Raw genomic sequence first — 22,997 nt, forward strand, 5'->3', positions numbered from 1 at the left:
ACATCCGCATGCCCGTGTCCTCAATCCGGTTTGAGATCAGTAGGAATTCTTTCCCCCAGGCCAGATCCCCTGAACAGACCCTCCAAATCTGCATCACCAAGACCCAGACCTGGGACTGAGGTCCCCTGAGGTGCAAACTCAGTCCAAAGGTGGGGCCAAAACAGCCTCTCAGCTGCTGCCCTTGGGTCCCCTTGCCTGCACGGGGGGGTCCTTGGAAGAAGGCAGTGCAATGCAGGGGGTAAGCACATGGGCTTTGGTGTCAGCGCTGGCATTGCTGTGTGACTGGACAAGTGTTCCAGCCTCTCATAACCTGTGTCCCCTTCTACAAAGTGTGGATGGTGATAATAATAATAAGACTTACTTCAGAGGGTCATTGTGAGGATTAAATGGTGCTTAGCACAGCAGCTGGCACATTGTAACTGCTCCTTAAATGTTAGCTATTGCTATTAATACCCAGCAGGCTTCCCCCGTGTTGCTTGGCAAGGGCACGGCCTTGTGCTCTGCAGGATTCAGACAGTGTTCTCTCTTAACAGTCTGTCCTTCAGCACCCTGGCCAGAGTCCCCATGGTGTCGTTTTCCTGGACTTTACGAGACAGGATCAGAGGACATCCTGCCTGCATCATGGTCTTAAGCCCACACCACCGGCCCATGGGCTTGCCCGTCTCTCTGGGGGACTGGGAGCTCCGAACTTCAATCGCCTATAAATGGCACCAGATCAGGAAGCGAAACCAACATCCCCTCTGTGACTGTGGTTCTTCTAAGAGAAGGAAACCTTTTGATGGCCAAGGGGGAGCCCTTGATTCTAACCTCAGTTCTGGTCAAATCCCAGGTGGTGGAGCCCCGTCTGCTCAAGGCGGTGGAGGTACAAGATCAAACCAGAGAAGTGTGATTGAGGACTGCCCCAGCCTCTCACGTCTTTTCCCTCGCCTCTCCCAGCGGGGATTCGGGTTGAAAAACATCAATTTAGTATCACAGCCTGGTTTAATGAAGGCTCTTGGAGACAACGGAGGGAGCTGCAACTCTGCAGCCCTCAGATGGAAAGGGGAGCCCATGACATGCCCCAGGGCATTATTGCAAGTTGTTTTCTTGAAGATTCCAGAGCAGTCAAGCAATTACTTCTGTGCAAAATCCAGGAAAAGCTGGAGAGATAAACTCCCGGGAAAACAGAACTCATTCTGCAAAAAAGCAGGAGTGAGATGAGCAAAGAGCATGAAGATTATAATCGGAAGGGAGCTCTAGGTGATTCGTATTTTCCAAATGAGGAAGCAGGCTTAGGAAGAGGAGGCATTTCCTCAGATCACAATGAGTTGGAGGCAGGCATGAACCAATAATGGTAATAACCCAGCAGCTAGTGTTTACCTAGGGCTTACCATGGTCCAGGCACAGTGCTCAGGGCTTTATGGGACCTTGAGCACGGTACTTAACTTCTGTGCCTCAGTTTCTCCATCTGTGAAATGGATAATAATAGTGCCTACCTCAACCTTATAGGGTTATGGTGAGGATAAAGTCAGTTCTGCTTGTAAGGGTCTTCAAACACTGCCTGGCACACAGTAACTGCCATCTGTGTTAGTTCTTACTGCTACTATATCACCAAAATGATTATTACCACCTTTCCAGGTTGATATCAGGGAGGAGTAAAAAAATATTGTCTCAGCCCAGCTGGCCTGGCTCAGTGGTTAAGCATCGACCTATGAACCAGGAGTTCACTGTTCAATTCCCAGTCAGGGCACATGCCCAGCTTGAGGGCCTTATCCCCAGTAAGAGGCATGCAGGAGGCAGCCAATCAATGATTTTTCTCTCATCATTGATGTTTCTATCTCTATCTCCTTTCCTCTCTGAAATCCATAAAAATATATATTTTTTTAAAAATGTCTCAGAAGAAGGGCAAAACCTGTGGCTAATTCAAAGACAAGGCAAAATAAGTGTGGTTAACAGCCCTGACAAGAAAGCAGCCGTGACCCTGCACAGGAGGGCAAGAGTGTCACCTGCTAAGAAACAGGAGATTCCAGCCAAGCAGTGGCCACTCCAGGCAGCGCACAAGCCCCACCTGGCCAAAAGGGGAGCTGCAGCCAAGGAGCCAATGGGAGCTTAAGGGAGGCCAAGGCAGATGCTGTGAAGAGAACAGCAGCAGGAGGGCGGGGCAGGTATGGCAGAGGCAGAGGGGTGAGATTCCCCTCGGAACGCTTCATGCAGAATGGAGGACAGGAGGAGTCTGGATGGTGAGGGGTGCAACAGAGATAGCCAAAAAGATGAGCTTTAAAGACAATTCAGGCATCGATATGCGTTTTCCTTTGACTGTGAATTTACATAGTGTGACCTCGTTTATAAGGGTTTTTCCCAGCATATCTCCGCAGAATGTTCTTGCTATCTGCTTCAGCATCCTGGTTCTCGAACCACCCAGGTGCTTAAACTGGTTAAATACGGGGTCTGGGTCTCTGAGCATGTGCAGACAGGGCCCACAGCACTCCATGTTTGTGCTCTGGCAGCCGGCAGGTTTCAGGGTGGGGCCTGGCTGGACGCCCCCATTTCAGTCTGTGAGCCAAAGAAGATGCTCTGGACGGCATCAGCAAGTCCCTGTGCAAAAGCTCCAGCCTAGTCACTCTCTTCCCATCCTACAAAGCCAGCTGCTCGTCTGGCAGGGACTGGACTGAGCGGCTTCCTTGGCTGGAAGCAGAGGCTGTGTGTTCTTGATGCCCAGCTAGCTGGCCCTGGGAAACCCCTGCTCTGCATCCAGACTGCAGGGCCCACAAGGGAGGGCATTTTAAGGCAAAAAGCAAAAAGCACCAGGCTCCTGAATCCAGGAGTGTCCTTAGCACCTCTCCACATATGCTTATGTGTCAGGCATCTGCAGAGCAACGAAAGTCCAAGAGTCCCCAGGTGCCAGCCATTGATATCTACCCACTGGTATGTGGGCTTCGGATCATTTCCTGAACCTGAGGGATTGGGGATGGTGTCAAGGAGGCTATATTCGCCAAAGGCATTTAGTACATGACAGTGGATGTTTTCAAATAGGCTGGAAACAATTAGACTCAGGAGGATAAAAAAAAAAAGCACAACTCATTCTACAATGACTTCAACACACAGGTTGCTATTGTGTTCTGCCTTCTCCCCTTCCCTCCCCTCCTCCTCTTGTTTCCTTTCCATTCTTTCCCTTCAACATCTCATCTGTTCCTCCACCTTCAACCATCATCTGCAGACATGATTCTCCAATCCAGACTGCAGGGCCCATGAGGGGGCATTTTAAGGCAGAAAGCACCAGGCTCCTAAATCCAGGAGTGTCCTTAGCACCTCTCCACATACGCTTATGTGTCAGGCATCTGCAGAGCAACAAACATCCAAGAGTCCCCAGGTACCAGCCAGGAGCAGGTACTGCTCCTCCTTTCCCTGACCATGGTTCCACATTTCTGAACTTCTCCTGAATGTCTCTCTCTGCATGTGGAGCCAGCTTCTCAAACTCAATACGCCAGAACTAAATTCACCCTCCACTCCGCCGCAGCCTGCTTCTCCTGAGTGCCTTTCCTCTACTGGAACTAGCGTAGTCTCACCTACGGAATTGGAGCCCTCTGATCACCACCCTCCCAGCCCCCAGTATCCATGAGGCGAGAGCCTCCAGTTCTGTCAATTCCACCCTTAAAAGGTCTCTTGCTTCTGTCCTCTCCTTTATGTCCCCATCATCACTGTCACTTCCCTGACGGTGGCTGTTGAAACTTCCTGCTGAATTTTGGCAGCCACCTCCTCACTGGTCTCACAGCCTCAACTACTTTTTGCCCCCATCCCAGTCCTTTCCAGGCTCTGTTGTCAGATTAATCATCCAAAGGATCATGTTTGATTGTATCATCCCTTAAACTGGGGCAAGGGGAGCTGTTTCCTTCAGTCATTGTCTCCAAAATAAAATGCTAATTCCTTGGACTTCAAAAGGGCAAAGAGGGGTGTGGAATGAATTTTTCCTCATGAGCCAATGCTAATTGATCAGTGGTGGCTGTGTGGAGTGCAGTGTGGAAAAGGACTCTAAGACTGTATGCAGAGTTAATGGAAAAGATTCCCAGGATCAGTTGGTCCTGTCTTTCATGAGCACCCTACTTCTAGGCCTGCCATCCTATAACCCGACATCACCCTCTTTTTAACATTAGAGCTCCCCAATCTCTTGCTAAAGAAACAGAACACCACACTATTCCCAAACCTATTATATACCCACCTACTTCTGTGGTTTTTTCATGTTGTCATTCCTCCTCCCTGATGCCGTTAAGCTATGCATCTGTAAATCCAGCCTATTTCCCAAGGCCACACTCCAATTCCATCTCCTCCCTAAAAGGTCCTTATTTCCCCCCCGAGCTGAATCACATCTCCCTTAAACTTTTTAATTTGTAGTCCCTCTCCAATATTACACCTTCCTTCCCATAAGCAACTCAACAGCAGGGATGGCTTGTTCAGTACTTCCCACATAGTGGACAAATACTTGTCGAATGAATGAATGGATATCCAAATGTGATGTGTGTCCATGATAATGAAGCCATCTATCAGTTATTTTTTTCAATTAGGTTAAAATGCAAGTATTACAATTGAATTATTGGCTAATTATTAGCAATCAAAGCTATAAAAGAAATGCAAGCTGAGTTCTGATGTATGCTAAAACTCTGGGAACTTGATTATTAAGCATTTCAGTCCCTTCCCTTGCCGGGCGCCCTGAGAACACATGTGTGGAGGATAATTGAACCTCTTCAGGGCCTGTGCTCTACTGAGGCAGACAGCGGAGCCTTGGAGAGTTGTCTTGGCAGCCTGATGCCATTTGGAGAATTTATGCTGATTTTCTTGCAGATGGCGTGTTGTTTCAGTTTGCCTCCTACAAGTTCACGTTCATTGTTCTCCCTCTGGTTTCCAAAAACTCAAAAATTAGTTGGCTCAGAACCACCCCGAATTAAAAAGAAAAAAATTCAGACCCTGAGTAAATACACTGAAATAATTGTGATGGACTATGGTCTTTGAACACTGATTTAAAGATGGGTCACCTGTTGGTGTCACCTGTGTGTGACCCAGAGAAGGCAGAGCCCAGTGGTCCCTTCACTTGACTGAGCACCAAAGTCCACATGGAGATGCTTGGGCTTCACCCTCTGAGATCCTATTTGAGTTGGTTAGGGATGGTGGCTTAAAATCAATGTTTTAGAACCGTGGTCGGCAAACTGCGGCTAGCGAGCCACATGCGGCTCTTTGGCCCCTTGAGTGTGGCTCTTCCACAAAATACCATGGCCTGGGCAAGTCTATTTTGAAGAAGTGGCGTTAGAAGAAGTTTAAGTTTAAAAAATTTGGCTCTCAAAAGAAATTTCAATCGTTGTACTGTTGATATTTGGCTCTGTTGACTAATGAGTTTGCCGACCACTGTTTTAGAAAAAATCTTCCTATGCAATTCTGGTGTGCAGATATGTTAGGAAGCCAATTGTTACGGAGGGAATGTGTGGAGAACAGGGCCACTGTAAAGACCAAGGGAGTGCCCAGGTGGTGTGGCTCAGTGATTGAGCATTGACCTATAAGGAGGTCACAGTTCAATTCCCAGTCAGGGTACATTCTCGGGTTGTGGGCTCAGTCACCAATATGGGGCAGGCAGGAGGCAGACAATAAATGATTTTCTCTCATCATCGATGTTTCTATTTCTCTCATCCTCTCCCTTCCTCTCTAAAATCAATGCAAATATATTTTAAAAATAGAAGACTGAAGGAGCCTGTGCTTGCCCACCCAGCCGTGGAGCCTGTATGCAAGGCTGCCTGCTGCCTGGCAGGGCTGGGACAGGTCTCCTCCGGGCAGCAGTTCACCAGTTTAGTGTGCTAGAAGCATCTCCAGGAGACACTGGTAAACAAGGCCCAGCCTCCTTCATTCCGAGGTAGGAGATTTGGGGGTGTAGGGATTTGTACGTCTAACAAGCCCTCCATGGGAGCCTGAGGCAGGCAGGCCGAGAACCACGTGGAGGAATCCCTGCTCCAGGTTTTGGTCCACACGTAGCTCTGGGGTTGCCCCGTCCCAGCACTGCCAGCCTTTGGGAATGGTCCCAGTGCCCCCAGCTACTGCTTCAGCATACGAGAAGCCTTCCTACCTGACCCACCTCCATCGGCAGAAATAGCTATGATGTCTCCATTTCTTGGCACCACAGCCACATGACGAGCCCTCTGTTCTGAAAAATTCTTTGAAGGGGGAGAAACTTGTACCAGCAGCAAATCTCTCTCAGACTCTCATCCACAGCGCCCTAGCCAGCAGGCCTCTCTACCAGATGGTGGTAGGTTGCAAGGGATGGATAATGATGCTCTCTCGCTCTCAAGGCCCAGACCGAAGACCCACCTGTACATGGCCTTCTCTCTGTGCTGCCACCCAAAGGGGTCTCCCCTTACTCTGAACTTCTCGAGAGTGAACTGTCCTCTTCTTAGAGACCTTGCATTACCCTTAAGAGTGGGGGGTACTCAGCCAGCCAGCCAGGCTGGGTGCCATTTTAGGCAAAACCGGACCTACCTTGCCTGACACGCCAGCTCCTTGGCCTGGCCTCCCCTGACCCAGGCACGTGGACCCGCAGTCATTGAGTGCCCCCACCATAAGCCCTCACCTCAAGTTCACAGGGCTCTCACCGGAGGACAGAAAGTCACCAATGGGGTCACAGCATGACACCTGGGAGAATGAGGTGTGCAAGGTGCTGTGAGAGCTGAACAAGTGCACCTGACTGGTGTCTGAACCACCCCATGCTCCCACCCGGATCCTGAACATTTCAGGAGCCTCATCTCCTTTCACTACGAGGTGATACTGACTTAAATGACTTTATGTAGCTCTCTGCCCCACTCCCTCTGGTGGGCTATGGCTCACAGCTGTCCTTTTATACAACAGCCCTTCAAAGGCAGCCCTTGATTGTCTGAGCGGTTGTGGCACAGTGGGTGATAGCTGCGCCCTTCAAACCAGGCAACCTGGGTTCAAATCCCAGTTCTGTCACTTACAAAAAAGCAGAACCTCAAGCAGGTTAGTCAACGTACCTATCCCTCAATGTCCTCTTCAAAAGTGGGAATAATATCACCTGCCTCACACGGGTGAGGAAAAATACAAAAGAGATAATACACGCACTGTGGTGATTATAAAGGGCCAACGTATGACCCTAATGGTGAATTCCAGGCCTGGGGGAGAGAAGAGCAGGCTGCAGCAGGGTTTGGAGCAGGCAGGACCTTGTGGCTCACCTCCCAAATGGTCGGGCCCTGCTTCCTTTCTGCCTAGGCCTGTTAGAGCACAGTCCAGCAGCAGGAACGGGAACGAGAGCGCCCGCTCTGTGAGGACATGGCCAGCCTCTCCTTGCGGTGCTTTCCTGAGCCCCTTCACCCGCCCTGAGCTGCAATAAGCTCCCATGCAAAGGTAGGAGCCAGCCCACCTGCAGCTCCAAGTCCACTTGGCAGGCCTCATGGTCCTGAAGCACTGGAGACCCAGCTCCTCTCCACGGGGTCTGCAAACCCTCCTCTTATGTGGCAGCCAGGCCCCCTGTGCTACATGAACAGGTCTGCAGACCACAGAGGTGGGCAGTGGGGTGGGGGGCGAGGCTGCCAACAGGACGGAAGGTGTGTCTGATGGATGCCTGCCCAAAAACCAGCCATGAGAGTGTGCTGGTTGTCATAGCAACTCCCCACCCTTCTGGAAGTCTGGCCACTGTTGGAACCAGCCCTGTTTGGGCTATCCAAAGTGGATTGGTTTCTCAGGAAACATGCCACAACTTTCTTTACCTCCCATGGCCTTGGCTGATGAGCATGTTTGAAATTCCTAGTAATAATCAATTCTTCCAGGCTTGGTGGACAGAATCTGCCTTGTCTGCTCATTGCTAAAAATGCATTTGGAATACTTGATGGGAAATTTGGGTGTTGGTTCTATTTGCCAACTGAAGTGTTGATGCATATATAAACTATTCCTGCTGTGTATGTGTGTGTGTGTCTTCGCAATTGCTGTGTAACAAAGCATCCTGAAACCTAGTAGCTTAAAACAGTAAACATTGATTATTGGTTCCAAGCCTACAGGTAGGCTGGGAAATCTGGCCTCCACTGGGCTCACGCACTGACATGAGCTGTAGGTGGAGCAGGTAGCTCTCCTCCCCTTGACTGGGCTCTCACATGAGTCTGGAGGTCAGCAGGCTGTAAGATTATCTAGGACAGTGGTCGGCAAACTGCGGCTCGCGAGCCATATACAGCTCGCGAGCTGCGGTTTGCCGCTCTGTTGACTAATGAGTTTGCCGACCACTGCCTTAGGGAGAAACACTTAAAAAACATTTTAATAATGTACTAATGTCTTTAACCTGAAGTCAAAACTTCTGGGTAAGGGTAATGCCTTACAGCAGTGGTCGGCAAACTCATTAGTCAACAGAGCAGCAAACCGCAGCTTGCGAGCCGCAGTTTGCCGACCACTGATCTAGGATGTCCTGGGCTTCTTGTCAAGGTGACAGGGTTTTAAAGAGAGAGCAGAAGTAGTGGTCAAGGCTTCTTGAGGCCCAGGCTCTGGACTGGCACACCCTCATTTATGCCACCTTCTACTGGTGGAAGCAAGTCACACAGCCAGCCCAGATTCTACACAGGAGAGAGAGATTCCTTCTCCCAAGGAGAAAGCTGCAAAGCCATGTTAAAATTATGTATGGATATGGGGGGCAGGAGAAGTGGGGCATCTTTGCCAACAATGTATTTCAATGTGGAAAGATTGAGTGCTGTGAAACAATTTTCTTTAAAAGCCACATGAACTCACTTTGCAGTAAATTGCATTTCTAATTATGTTAATGCCTGATGAGGAAATGAATGAATGAATTTTAGAACTTGTCTTAAGCACCATTCCTTCCCCACTCTTGCATAGTTCAGGATTCCAGTCTGAATACCCAGGCTGCTCCATTTCTCTGTCACAGAACCCTTCACAATGAAGATCCTGTGAATCAGGCTTCCCCAAGGCCAGCAGGGTGAAGCTAGGTCAGCAGGAATGGGACCCAGGCATTGTAACCCAAAACCCGAGTGATGCTGAAAACTGCCTAGAGCCGGATGCATTAGGACTCCTCTCTGGAGCTTTGTAACCCAGTAGTTGCTGAGTCTAGAGAATAAGTACACAGCTGTGTCCCTTTTAAAAACAAGTGGCACGAAGAGAGCAACAAGATAATGTAGGACATCAATATCAATTGTACCTGGGAACATGATCCCAAGCTGTCTAAGTTGCTAAGGCAATGCCAGCAGGTCAGGGATAGAGGAAGCCAGTGTGGAGACTCTGGAAACTTCCACACTCCCTGCCCCTCCCCCTTGGGCACAGAACCAGCGACCCTATCGCTGTATAGTTCTAATTTGCACTCTTACATGTCTCACTGATGAATGGTTGCCTCCATGTTCCAGTTTACAAGTAGCTCTTGACGTCCTGGGTTCCCAACGTGGATGTGGTTTTTTTATTCCTGGGGGCACAGGATGGCTCCATCTAAAAGATATGACCCCCCGTGTACTAAATGGCAGGCCTCAAGAAATCTGCAGCCGCCAAACCCTCCCATCTGCTTGAAAACCTCCTCTTCTCCTCACCCGCTGTGTCCCACGTTGAAGAGAACCTGACAATGGTCAGATCTCTCTTAGGTTGTATTTCACTGGTGCCCTAGAAGCATCCTTGGGATCTGCCCCCGCTGGGAGGACATGGCCAGCCTCTCCTTGCTGCTGGCCTCAGCTTTCCTTTTTGTTCGAAAAAGCCAGCAGGGGGGGCAGCAAACCCCCCAGAGCCCTGTTTTTATTTTTAACATCTGTCTCCTGCATACATTATACATAATCCCCTCCTCCCCCACAGTACTGTGATCAATTTGTTCTTTCTGGAAACAAGACTGTGGCTAAAAGGAAAAAAAATCCCAAATACTAAATAATTAACTCAAGGACATCTTCCAAGAAATATACAAGAATTCAAAAGAGTAATCTTCCACTTGAATGATTTGGGCCTCTATTAATTATAACTTGCTATTCATTGTGATTAATGATTGCCAGGATGACATTTAGAACAGAAAGTTGGAAAAGAATATCAAGGGGAACTTGTCTTTGTGATAAGATCTAGCCATGGAATAGTCTTTCCCAGAGGAAGGGCAGAACTTCATTCCAGGACCATTTTAACACTAGTCCTAGCACAGCCTCAGAGAATACTCTAGAAGGAGCACTTGTCCTCCAGGGAGAGATCAAAGAGGCCCTGAACAGTTTCTTACATCTTGGCTTTCAAAGTGATTGACAGCTGTGACTGAGAATGACAGCAGCAAATACGGGCAATACAAATTCGGAGAAAGTTGACTTTCTGTTTTTAAATGAATTATTGCAACCAACTTAACAACTTGTTAGAAGTTATTGGTAAGCCGTTCATACTCATCAGTTTCCATTTGAGAAGCCTTTCCCCCATGTTTGTATTTAGATCTATTTTCTTTTACTCCCCAGGTTCAATTAACACATTACATGTATCACCTGCTAAGTCCAATACCAAATGTCCCACATACTTTAGATGACAGCCTGTAATTTAGGAGGAAGCCCCCTGGAGATACAAGTGTCATGAGCTGTTAGAACATGCTACAGTCCCGTGTGCCTTCTCCAGGGTGGTGAGGAGCTGTTGATAACTCAGTGACACTGAGAATGTACCAGATCTATTTGATATTTAGAGGCAACAATTGCAAATAAGCAATTGTACGAGCATCTCAAAGCCCAGCAGCTTCGACCTCCACACAATTTCCTACAAGGATCCCCAGTCTTTGCCTGGTTTTTTAGGGTCCCTCACCCTATTGTAGCCTGCTAGGGAGCCAAGACCCCAGAGGGACCCCTTGAGGCTGCCCCTATCAGCTCTTCTTCAGGGATTCAGTTACTCAGGCACCACCCCTGTTCAGCAAGACAGGAAGGGGCCTGTGGAGACAGGAGCAGTGTTCAAGGTCACACTTACTCAAACAGGGCTAGCCCAGCTGCCTAGCTCCAGTCTCTCTAGACTCTACCACTGCCTTCAGGCTGCATAAGATACTACTTAAGGCTCAAGGCATAGCTCCTTCCACTCCCACATCTGTGGCCATGTTACCTGTGACAAACTCTAGTCACTGAACAGGGCCACTCCAACCCATCAGATGTGGACGGGGTTTTCTTCACCACATGCCAGCTAACACATTGTGGACCACCTGCTGAATCTACCATAGACCATGCCACAGTTCCCAAGGCTCAGCCAGCAAAGCCTCAACTCCTGCCCTTGACAGATTTCCTTTCAGGTGACCTGTTGTCATTTTCTGGTTGAAGTCAGCCCATACTCTCAGATCTAGAGAGCTAGCTTTCTATCTTTGCGTGTGTGTGTGTGTGTGTGTGTGTGTGTGTGTGTGTGTGTGTGTGATGATAAGGGAATGAGACCAATAACAAGGGCACTCTCAGGACCCTGATCTCTTCTCTCCCAAGTATCTCTTCCTCTGTATGACTAGGTAGATGCAGGTAGAAACCATTCTACCAACCCCAAGTGCAAACAGATAAGTGCAGAATAACCTACTGAGACATTAATTTGCACTGGTTTTCCGTGGGAGTCAAAGAATGAGAGGTATTTACCCCTCTCCCATCCCAAGAGGCTTTTGTGTAGGACAGCAGGGCTGCCTAGTCTCCACGGAGTTTTCCTGGCATTTGCAGCTCAGGTTGATAGCCAGAAATTGCAAATGCCCAGGAGATTGCCACGTGCATGCTTGCATGACACATTACCTTCCCTCCACCATCTATGAAACAACCTCCATATGGGAGCTCTTGGGCTGCCGGAAGCCAATTCCAGCATGTCATAATTGCAAGAGTTTCATCAAAAGGTTGATGAAACTTGGGGACTCAACAAGGGCTGAGTCACATATGTAATCACCTGTTGGAATGGCTGAAAAGCACTTCCCCCAAACCGGAATAGGATGATTATTTGCTGCCAGACAGCTCAGGGCTTCTTAATCTACATGTTATTGCCTCCTGTTGGCCAAACACCTTAACAGCCGTAGGCTATTCCCCAATCTGACAAGGCTTCTGTACCCTACCCTTTGAAGTGTATTATCTCCACCTTGGTTAAGGACAAATTGTGTTAATAAAAAGCAAGGGTCCTGAGACAAGAACTTTAGCTAATTTAGCTGAAGCTCCTCTGACCCCCAATGCCTTTCAAAATTATCTTTCATCTCTGGACTCTTATTTAATCTATGCACAGCCTTTCTCCAGATTGCTGAACCCTTTGTAATGCTGGAACAAGAACCCTGCATTGGGCATTGCTGTATTTCATACAAATCACACATTGCCATTCTCCATGGGGTCACAGGGCAGGAAATTTGCATGAGCTGCCATGCTGTATACCATCACCCGTTAAACTGAACATACACATTGCCCCTCAGATGAGATTTCACGTTGCAGCTGATCTTGATCTGGATCACCTTCCCCATGTTCTGACCTGGGGGAGCACGTCTTCGAGGGTAGGTCTCCTCCTCGCTGCCCTCCAGGCTGGCATCTGGGTCACAGTCATCCCTTCAGCACTGCTCCATTCAAACACTGTAAACATGCTTCTGATAAGAAGGGTGGGGTTTGATGTTGGGAAACTGTTTACGTGAACACCTATCTCCAAATCTGCAAGCTCCCATTTTACTGTAGAATGGACAGTTAGCTCCACCATTCACCATTTCTCCATCATTCATCAGTCTGTGGGTGGTTCTGGGATTTGCTCTATTTTCCAGCTCATTTTCAACCCTCGCCAGCCTTCTCTCTCTTTCTTCCTGTAGCTCCGGCTCCTCTTCTCTCTCTTTCTCTACCGTTTTCATTCTCCTTTTAACTTTCCTGTTCTTCCTGCTGTTTTCTAGGTGCCTCTTCCTTTTCCTTCTTTATTCTGAATTCTTCTTGTGCCTCTGCTCCCACAGCCACCACTCCTCATGTAATTGTTGCCTCTCTATCTCCAACAGCTTCTCTTGTTGTTGTTCAATAAAAGCTTTCTCCTCCTTCTTCTGTGAGAGTCCCGAGTCTCTCCATCAAGTGAGTTCCTGCAGACGTTTCTTTCCTTTCTCCTTCTTCAGGGCAGCCCTGTACTTCTTTGGCTACATTTGTTCGGAAGCATCACCATCTGGGGCGCTACCATGTCGCCAGCCTCTCTTTCCATTTCTAAAACCTAAGCCAAGCCCTGACCAGTGTTCTAAGTGGTTAGAGAATCAGTTTGCACACCCAAGGCTCACGGGTTTGGTTCCCAGTCAAGGGCACGTACCTGGGTTGCAGATTCGAACCCTGGCACCAGTAGGGCAGTAGAGGCGCCTTCTCTCTCTCTCTCTCTCTCTCTTTCTCTCTCTCTCTCTCTCTCTCTCCCTCCCACTCTCCCTTTCATTCTCTCTGAAAATCAATGGAAAGGAATATCCTGGGATGAGGATTAACATAACAAAACAAAACCTAAGTCAAGCTCCCACCACCCCACCTCAGAGGCCCAGCCCAGATGAGCCTACTTCTTTTCCTGGCATCTCCTCTTCCCACCCTCAGTCCTTCCTGGACTGTCCAGGCCACATTCATTTAGAGTCTCTCTTACGCCAATTAAAGGAAACATTTCTAGATATTTCTGATATGGTTTGTTGTTGATTTGTTAGTTGACTACATGCTCCAGGAGGGTAAGAACCATGCCTTCTACTCCGCTGACACTCCCAGCTGATGCCAGTTTAAACGCAGGTCTCTATCTGTAAAGCCCCAGGCCACCTGTGTATTCTAGAAACACCCACCCCAAGAGGACACTATCTGGGGCCTGGAAGTAAATCCTCACTGCTTCCTGCCTTGTTCCCTTTGCCTTTCCTGCTTAAAGCCAAGGTTATATCACCTCTTCATGCAGGTGTGAGAGGAGTTTGGAAAGTCAGAAGTGCCTTAAATCAGTATTTTGTGAACAGAACCAAATTCAAGAAAGGAAGCAGCCAACCAGCATCAGTCTATTAAGGCCCGACTTGCTTGGTTTGGTGCTATCAGTCAACAGTTTTCTCAGCTGGACGGATTTATTGCCCTGCCAAGGACTTGCACAGTGAACTGGCTGAGCCTCGCATCCCTCTCTGCTTTTGGGTTGCCCCAGGGGCCACGCCCTTCATGCAAAGGAGATGAGATTATCCACTTTGCTCCAGAATCACAGTTCTGGGTAACTTTGCTGTAGCATCTTTGCCGCAGACAGCGTTGCCACAAGCACTTGCTGTAAAAAATAAAAAATAAATAAATAAAATAACTGTTTGACAGCTTGGGTTTTTGTTTGTTTGGTTGGTTGGTTTCATTTTTCCATTGACGAATTGACTGCCATAAGAAATATAAAATAACAGTTTGAGGTTTTTCTTATTTGCTTTCATTTCTCCATCGATGAATCAATTGCTGTAAAAAAGATAAAATAACTGGTTGACAGTTTGGTTTCATTTCTCCATTGATGAAGTGCTTCCATTTTTATATGATATAAATCTTAGTCCACATTTCCCATGGACCTTAGGATCGTTTATCAATGGCCATGTGACAACATGTCGAGAACAAACAGGGCAGAGGCTTCCGCAACGCAATAGAAAGCTGTTACGTCTTGGCATCTTGGCATTTGGAAACCCAAACGCCTCTTAATGAAGGAAGAAATTTTAGCGAAAAAGAAAAAGCGTGATGCTGAACAAGGAAATGCATCAACAAGAAAAACAACGCATAATGCTATGTAACAGAAGACTTCAACGACAAGTGCTTAAGTACAACCCCAAAATAAATTCAGTTATTTCAGTAGGATGGCTATGAATCGACACACACTTCAAATGTATTCAAATCTTTTGTATTTTGCAATAAAGTTAAGATTTTCTCCTTTTTAGGCAAAATTGCCTATGGCCAATTAGTTAGGTGGCGAAATTGCTTGTGGCAAAGTTGTCTATGGCAAAGACGCTTACGGCTGAATTACTGGACCCGCACAATCACAACATTCCTCTGGACTAGGCATCTCCCGCACGTCAATTCTCAGCCTGGACTTTCTTGCCGACCTGTTTCTTGGACCACCATGTGCTGATGGAAGTGGAGGGTGAATCTAAAGCCATCCCCAGGCCCCCCAAAGATTTTTTAGGGTTCCTCAGAGGCATCCCAGGCAAGACACTGGCTGACCAGTGATTTCAGTCATTCCGTATCTTAGAATGGATAGCACAACCCATGCTGAGCAGCTCAGGGCTTACCCAGTGTTTTCTCAGCTCTTCCGCATCCATTAACAGCCTTTTTTTTTTTTTTTTTTTTTTTTTTTTACACCTGACCCATTTATGGCAGTAAATCCCAGGTGACACCAATAGCCACCACACATCTGTGTCTTTTTAAAAGGCTCCCAGCAAAGGTACCTGCTTCTACCACTAATTCAGCCCTCCCTCTCTTCTCGTGTTGGTAAAGGGAGAGAGAAAAGTCTCCACCGGCTGATGTCTCATCCGAGGTGCCCGGCCAGATACCCAGCTGAGCCCAGTGTGTGCAGGTCTCCGGCTGGCACTGCCGCATCCTCCCGTGACCATTTCTGCCCGAGAGCCCCGCTCTGCCCAGCACTGCTCTGCTGGCTGCCCGCACTGGCTCCATTTCGGGAGATTGCGCTTCTCCAGAACCCTGCGCTGCTTGGGTGTGGTTAGTGTACAGCAGACGCTCGGGGTGCAGCCTCCCCAGGTGTCCACAGGACTTCTCTGCCAGGTTGGGTGCCTGACATGCCATCTGCCTGCCACATCTGCTGCGACTTCGTAGTTTCTGACCCGCATTACCTGTTCCTTGTATTCTACACTCAGTCTGTTAACAGCTCGACTCCCTCCGCCTCTGTGCAGAGAGTTGATCTACCAAAGCGTCTCCTGTTCTGTGGCAACAGCCCTGCGTGTGCAGTTGGCCAGCCGTCAGCACACCCTTCTCCGGGGCCTCTTCGTCAGACACCGTGCCGTTCCTGCCTGCTGGAGTGCCGGGTGCAGGCGAGAGGCCCAGTCCCACTTCTCACCTGCACGCTGGCCGATTTGTCACAGACTGACAGGAGCTGGGCGCATGGTGGGACACAGGCTCTTATTTGTAAACATCACTCAGACTTTTGCATGGACTTTTTCAAAGTCAGAAAATGGGGTCTGGATTTATAGACTTGGTTAGCAACCTATTTGTCTTACTGGATCCAGAGCCTTTAGGCAAGACTACCAAAGAATTTCCTTCCAGTGAGTTGTGAGCATTCTTGCCAATATTTCACACACTAACAAGGGGTCAGGTTAGAATACTGAAATGTTGGACAAGCTTCTTTCAAGGAAAAAAGAAGAAATTGTAATGAATGAGGACTGCTAGCTCAATTTTGAAAATGAAATGTATTTTAATAAACACTGCTTTTATAATTACTCAAAGGTGTGTATACATTTTGGGGGATGTATATATAGAGAGAGAGGGCAACATAAGACTAATAAAAAATTATTTACCATTATTGTAATAATTTAGTGAATTAATGTATTAATAGCACCAAAATAAAATTTTACTCCCTCAAGTATTTGCAATAATATTTAGTAATTCTCAGTATTCCAAGTAGTTAAAGTAATAATTAATACTTTTAATAAATCATGTTATTTAATTTAATTGTCCTTCTACCTTGAAAAATTAATGTTTCTTCATAATTAAAACATTTAAATTAATTATAAGGATTTTTATGTGATTTAATCTATTAATAATTTAATAACCAAACTTTAAATATGTCCTCATTCTAATCATAAAACTATTTTAAAGACTTTTAAAAATAGTATCCAAGTCTTTATATTAGCCAATTATTCCCGTTGATGTAAAAACATTCTAATTTGCTCTTGATGAAAGCTGCTGGTATTAAAAAATAGGCCAGATAATTTTAATAAATAATACATAACATTTTGTAATGTGTATATAGCCTATTGACATACATGCAATAACTAAAAATGGACACTAGAGGGAGGTAGATGGAGAGGGTGAGAAGGAAGGTAAAAGGGGATACTGTTGTGCTGGAATGAAGAATGCATTGGTTTGACCTCTCTGATGCTCATTTGCTGGAGGCCATTCCCAGGAACCTATTTAGAAATCTGACATGTGATTCACATAACGTGAATTTACTTCATTTGGAAAAAGACCTGAGCTCCTCAGGCCTGTCTCTGAAGAAAGAAACTCATTATCATGCTCCCTCTACCCACCCAATACTTGTATAATGGATTCCAGTTTTCAAAATGATTTCATAGACATTATCTTATTTTGGAGGCAATGTGGTGTAGCAGAAAGAAAATTAGACTTGAGTCAGGAAACCTGAATTGTAGTCTGGTCTCTTCCACCAGATGCCGATGACCTTGGATGAGGTACTTAACCTGTCTGGGCAGAAGCTTGCTCATATGTAACATGCCAGTGTTAGAACAGATTATCTCTAGGTCCTTTGAATTCCAAAACTCTATAATTTTATACTATAGCTTGAGAGAGAGAAAAAACCTATAGTGTGTGTGTGTGTGTGTGTGTGTGTGTGTGTGTATACCTTAAACAGAATTCTTTCAAATAAAACACTACTCTGCCTCCCTGAAAGCATTTTCTCCTTCTGCCTTGGAGAAATAATGCAAATGCCAGGAACTCCCAGGTAGTGAAACAGCCCCTCTGGGATTCAGCAAGTACCAAGATTGGGTTACAAAACCTAATGCCTATATGAAATGTTTCCATCAACTTATAAAATAAAAGTCTAATAAAAGCAGTGGCTTTTTATTATTATTTAGATTTATATTATCCCCTGCAGTGTTGAAAACCCAAAGGCAACCTCCTGAGTTTAGTGGGATCTCAGAATGAAATGAAATCTGAACATGGTGAGGAAAATAGATGCATTAGACATCATCGCCCTACCTAAAAGCAATTCTTGTTCTTTGTTTTTTGTGTGCTTCTTTAAGCCCAGCAAACAGCACAAATGCTGAAAGCTCATTAGAATTTTAAAGAATTCTGAACTTGCTGATCAATTCTAACTTATGGAATTTCTGAATTATTTTCTTGTCTTCACTCTGGCCCCTCTGTGTCATTTTCATTAAAATAACACAAAGCATCTCATCCCCGGCCTGGAAGAAATCCTTTAACTCTCTTGTCTAGGAGTGTGTGGCTGCATGCCTTGCTTTTCATCTGCCTCTGCCTCTCAGCTCCCAAACTTCTGGCTCAATAAAAAACAAAGACAGATTCTAGGAGAGCTAGGAGTGTGCACTGAGAATGCCCATTCAAGGATGGGGCAGGGCGGCGGCGGGGGGGCTGTGGGGGAGGGTGGATTCTGTTTCATGGACTATCAAGTAGCGACTTGGGCAGGAGACCAGGAAGCCCAGAGAATGCAGGCTGGGAGAGACCACTGCAGAGTTCCACAGAGCAGCTGTGTAACTGGCTAAGGTGCGCTCCAAAGGGTGGCTCACGGGGTCAGTGCAACCCAATCGGCAAAGCAGAGCAAGCAGTCAAGGTTATGCAGAGGGCATCTAGATTCTCGGGTATTGTGGCTGTACGAGGATCAAATTGAAAGCGTGCACGTTGAGAGAAGGCCCAGCAAGTATGAACATGGGAAGCATCGAAAAGCTTTCAATTCGATCCCTTGAGCCCCTTTCTACAGAGAAATTCCAACTTAAGAGAAGCATTTCATTCAATAATATTGATTAAGCTCCCACTGGCCCTGTTCTAGGCACTGCATACATCAGTGAACAAGCCAGACAAAACCTCTGCTTTGATGGACATCATGTCCCTGGGAGGGGACAGAGACAAATACAGCTTCTAATAATATGTTAGATTTTGAAGGCAGCTGCCATGGAAAAAATGTCAGTAAGATAAGAAGGATAGGAATGATTAGGGATCAGGGATGGACTGTGTGCTACTTGAAAGAGTGGTCAGCATGGTCCTCCCTGAAAAGGCGACATTTCAGCCGAGTTTAAAAAGGTGAGGGAGAGCCATGCAGGTACGTAGAGGAAGAGCATTCCAGGCAGAGGAGCAGCCAGCGCAAAGGCCCCGAGGCTGTAGCAATATGTTCCAGGGAGAGGAATGTGGCTGAAGCAGAGTGAATGAGAGGGGTAGTATAAGGCCGCGGTTGGCAAACTGCGGCTCGCAAGCCACATGGGGCTCTTTAGTGTGGCTCTTCCACAAAATACCACGGCCTGGGCGAGTCTATTTTGAAGAAGTGGCGTTAGAAGAAGTTTAAGTTTAAAAAATTTGTCTCTCAAAAGAAATTTCAGTCGTTGTACTGTTGATATTTGGCTCTGCTGACTACTGAGTTTGCCGACCACTGGATAAGGAAGTAAGGTCAGAGAAGTAATCATTGACAAAATGTGTAGAACATTGGGTGCAATTGTGAGAACTCTGCTTTTTACTTTGAGTGAAATGGGGAACCACTGGAGGGTTTTGAGCAGAATTACATTTTAACTAGAGGCCCGATGCACGAAAATTCATGCAAGAATAAGCCTTACTTCCCCCGGCTGCCGGCACAGGATTCCCTCCAGCACCTGGGACCCGGGCTGCTTTCCTCCTCATGGCCCGAGGGTACCCAGGACCCGGCTGGCTTCCCTCTGGCCCTGGCTTTGTCAGGAAGGACATCCCAAAGACGAAGACATCTGGTCTAATTAGCATATTACCCTTTCATTATTATAGATAGGATCACTCTGGCAACTGTGTTGAGATTAGCCTGAAAGGAGTATATAACTCAATGTTAAATGGGACTTTCCATCTGAAATGGCCTCCCACCTGGGGCAACCTTCTAAAATCCCTGAGCCATGCCTACAATGCCTCTGTCCCTTAGAGAGGTCCCTGGGCCACAGCAAGATGATAAGTCTTTTAAGAGGTGATCCTGCCATGAGGTGAAGGGGGTTTGCTCATTCCTTCTTGGCTGGAGCCACTGCAAGATGGCGTGGCAGCACCTGTGGCCCCTTCCCAGAATGCTTTCCACGCACTCAGCCTTCTCCAGGTCGAGCCCAGAGTAGCCTACAATCTCAGAAAGCAGAAGGCCGAGGAAAGCAGAGGCTCCTTTAGCTTATAAAGGAGAGCCTGCGCACACTTGATCTTTCATGAAGACCCCTTGCTCCAGACCTCGGTCTCTTCCCTTCTTCATCCCTACCCCCTTCACGCAGCCCCCTCCTTCAGGTCCCCAGGCCAGCCTTCTCCTCCTCCTCTGTACAGTGGAAACTCCACCACTCCCACAGGAGGAGGTGCTGCCCCCTAGGACCCTAGCATCTCAGCCATCACCAAGATGCCCTCTCGTTGGCTCTTAAGCAGGGTGGGAGGATTGGGACATGGGGAGGGGACACTTGTTTCAGCTACAATGACTGGGCACACTGTGGGCATTTAGTCCTTGGGGGCAGGGATGCTACATATCCACAGTAATCAGGACAGTCTTTTTCCTTCCCAAATGCCAATAATACCACTAAGAATCATTCGAGTGCTTGAGAGTGAGAGCAGAGACGAGAGCCAGACCCCAGGTCATTCCCACCTGTGAGAGGCACAGCTGATTTTCTCACTGGTTTCCTACGAAGCAAGCGTGTTTCTCCAACACAAACTATAATTTAACATTAATTGTTCTTATAGAAAACATACGAGGAAGGTTAATTCCTCCTGATAGTGTGCCTTTGACCTTGCCCCCTGGCAATATATTGTATAGCACCGGAGGACGAGCTACCTAGGGTGAATCCTGACTCTACCACTGATTGGTTAGTAGTGTTGTTCTGAGCAGGTTACCAACCTAAGGCAGTTTTGTCATGCATAAAATGGGGAGAAAAACAGCACCCATTTCACGTGGATGTTGTGAGAGAATATGTGTTGGGGCTGAACTTCCTAGTGCTCAGGAAATTTAATTCCCTTCTTGAAACGCATCTGTTCAACCTGTTCCCCGCCTCCCCTGCCCGCAAAGATCATAATATGTAATACAAAACACGCCAATAAATGGAGTGTGTATGTTTTTCACATTGCCTGGTTGGTGACTGCAGCCCCAAGCCATAATTCAATGTGAATCTAAATGAGTTACTATTTTGCCAAAGCTCACAGGGCTTGGCAAGAGCAGATGGCTGTCAGCTGTGACACATCCCAAGGGTTGCTCCATAATCACACAACAACATTCAAGGCATTTGGAAGAATATAACACCCCATATAGTCTGAAGGTGATGTTGCTCTGAGGGTTCTTATCGCTTCCAGCAAGTCCATCCGAGTAAAACAAGAAGCCAACTGAACTTACCTGTTGAAAGAGCAGGCAAATCATCACCCCAACCCTGGCTTTTTCAGGCAGTAGCTTGGACCTGCTGTTCTCCAAGACCTTTTGGGCAGAACTGGAACCAAATAGCAGAGTTGGTGGGGTTTTTATTAGGTTTTTGAAACTCTTCCCTGAATTGTTACTTTGTTCTTTCCCCCATTTACTTCCTTGAACTTCTCAGAGAAGTAAACTGCATCCTTTCTTCTCCTAGTGAAGTCAAATGGCCTTACGGTGTTCAGATCATAGCACAGAGTCTCCTTTTTCACCAAGTCAGCTGAGTAGATGAGAAACTGGCCTGGATATGTGTGTATGTGGTGTATGTATATAGGGGTAGGGGTATATGTGGGGGGGCATGTATGTGGGGGAAATGTGTGTGTATGTATCCCTGTGGTATGCAATGGTGTGTTTGTATGTGTTGTGTGTATGAGTATCGTATATGGTATGTATTGTAGTGTGTATCATGTGGTAGGTGTGTGGAAGGAATGTGTGTATGTAAGGAGAAGGGTGTATATGTGTATATGTGTCTGGGTGTGTAGGTATGATATGTATGATATGTATGTGGGTATGATGTGTATGTGCATATATGTGTGTAGTGTGGGGAGAAGTGTATATATGTGGGAGAACGGTATGTGTGTCTGCCTGTGTGTGTGTGTCTGTGTGTATGTCTGTACCTGTGTGTGTGTCTGTGTGTGTCTCTCTGTCTGTCTGTGTTGGGCAGACAGAGAGCCAGGAATGGAGAGTGCTCCAAGTCAGACCTGACCTGGCTTTGCTAAGTGCCTGATCTTTGAGTGACTTACATACATAATATCTAAACTGCACAATTCCACAAGACTTGTTTACAGATGAAGAAACTGAGTTTCAGAGAGGTCAAGTGTAGGTAACTTGCCCAAGGTCTTATAGACCGTAAGCAGAATAACTGGGATTCAACTAGGCCTGGATACCCCTAAAAGCACACACTCTTTATGTTCTCAGGTAGTTTACCATATAACAGTCTAAGGGAAACTAAAACATTAATGTTTTAGTCTGGATTTCTTTCCCTTTCATGGTTCCTTTTCCCCAAAGTTCTTTCTATCCATTAAGTGCTCTGGTGTCAGGAATTAACTGTGTGAGTGGATTTAGGAGGGGGAAGCAGAGCTGTCAACAATCCTGTCAACAATCACAATTCTCCACTCTGGCCCTTAAGAGTGAGCAAGAGGTGACAAAAGAGGAAGAGGGAAGAGACAACTCAAACCATCTTCAAGGAATTGGTTGGAGGAGGCGTTGGCCATGGAACAATGATGTTCAGTCATAGTTATTTGTAAGCTAGTGGTCATGGGACATTAGCCCAAAAGAGCATGGCATAGAGAGTATATGGGAAAGGATAATGAGTGAAATGAATGGGGTCATAAACAGAATGGCTGGCACCTACCAGATGTTTGACATATTCACGGGGGCCATTTGGCCTCAAGCCTCTCACAGGTGAAAAGCTGAGGATATCTTGGCTCCATTAACTCATTCAAACACAAGGGCTGAGATCTGGTTCATAGTAGGGCTGTAGCAGAGATACATAGAGCATCTGTCAACAGCAGCAACTTTCTAGCTCTATTCCTTCCATTTGGCCCGAGACACCCTGGGACCATCTTGGCTGTGGGGAAACAGTCCCAGGGCACAGGCATTGCAGCACATTTGAATAGATATTGGAAGGACTTCAAATATCCAGGAAGAAAGGAAAAGCAGGCATTAGATTCAAGCTCTAAGAGACATAGACATTGTAATCTGTTACTATTGAATGAAAGAATACATGCAAGAGAATACTGAAAATATTTTGAGCTCAGTAGAAATGCAGGTAGGATTATTTTCCC

General features: G+C 46.8%; 1 pseudogene across 1 annotated transcript; it reads right to left on the minus strand.

Annotated features, from left to right (window-relative positions):
- Window positions 1-509: 509 nt before the first annotated feature.
- On the minus strand, window positions 510-22,593 carry LOC308257530 (U2 small nuclear ribonucleoprotein auxiliary factor 35 kDa subunit-related protein 2-like; annotated as a pseudogene). Its single transcript has 4 exons — window positions 22,565-22,593; window positions 21,142-21,232; window positions 12,173-13,045; window positions 510-698 (listed from the first exon to the last, which is right to left on the minus strand). The product of its transcript is annotated as a U2 small nuclear ribonucleoprotein auxiliary factor 35 kDa subunit-related protein 2-like (transcript).
- Between the last annotated feature and the right edge of the window lie 404 nt (window positions 22,594-22,997).

Source organism: Plecotus auritus (genome assembly GCF_963455305.1).
Source record: "Plecotus auritus genome assembly, chromosome: 1".
Lineage (NCBI taxonomy): Eukaryota > Metazoa > Chordata > Mammalia > Chiroptera > Vespertilionidae > Plecotus > Plecotus auritus.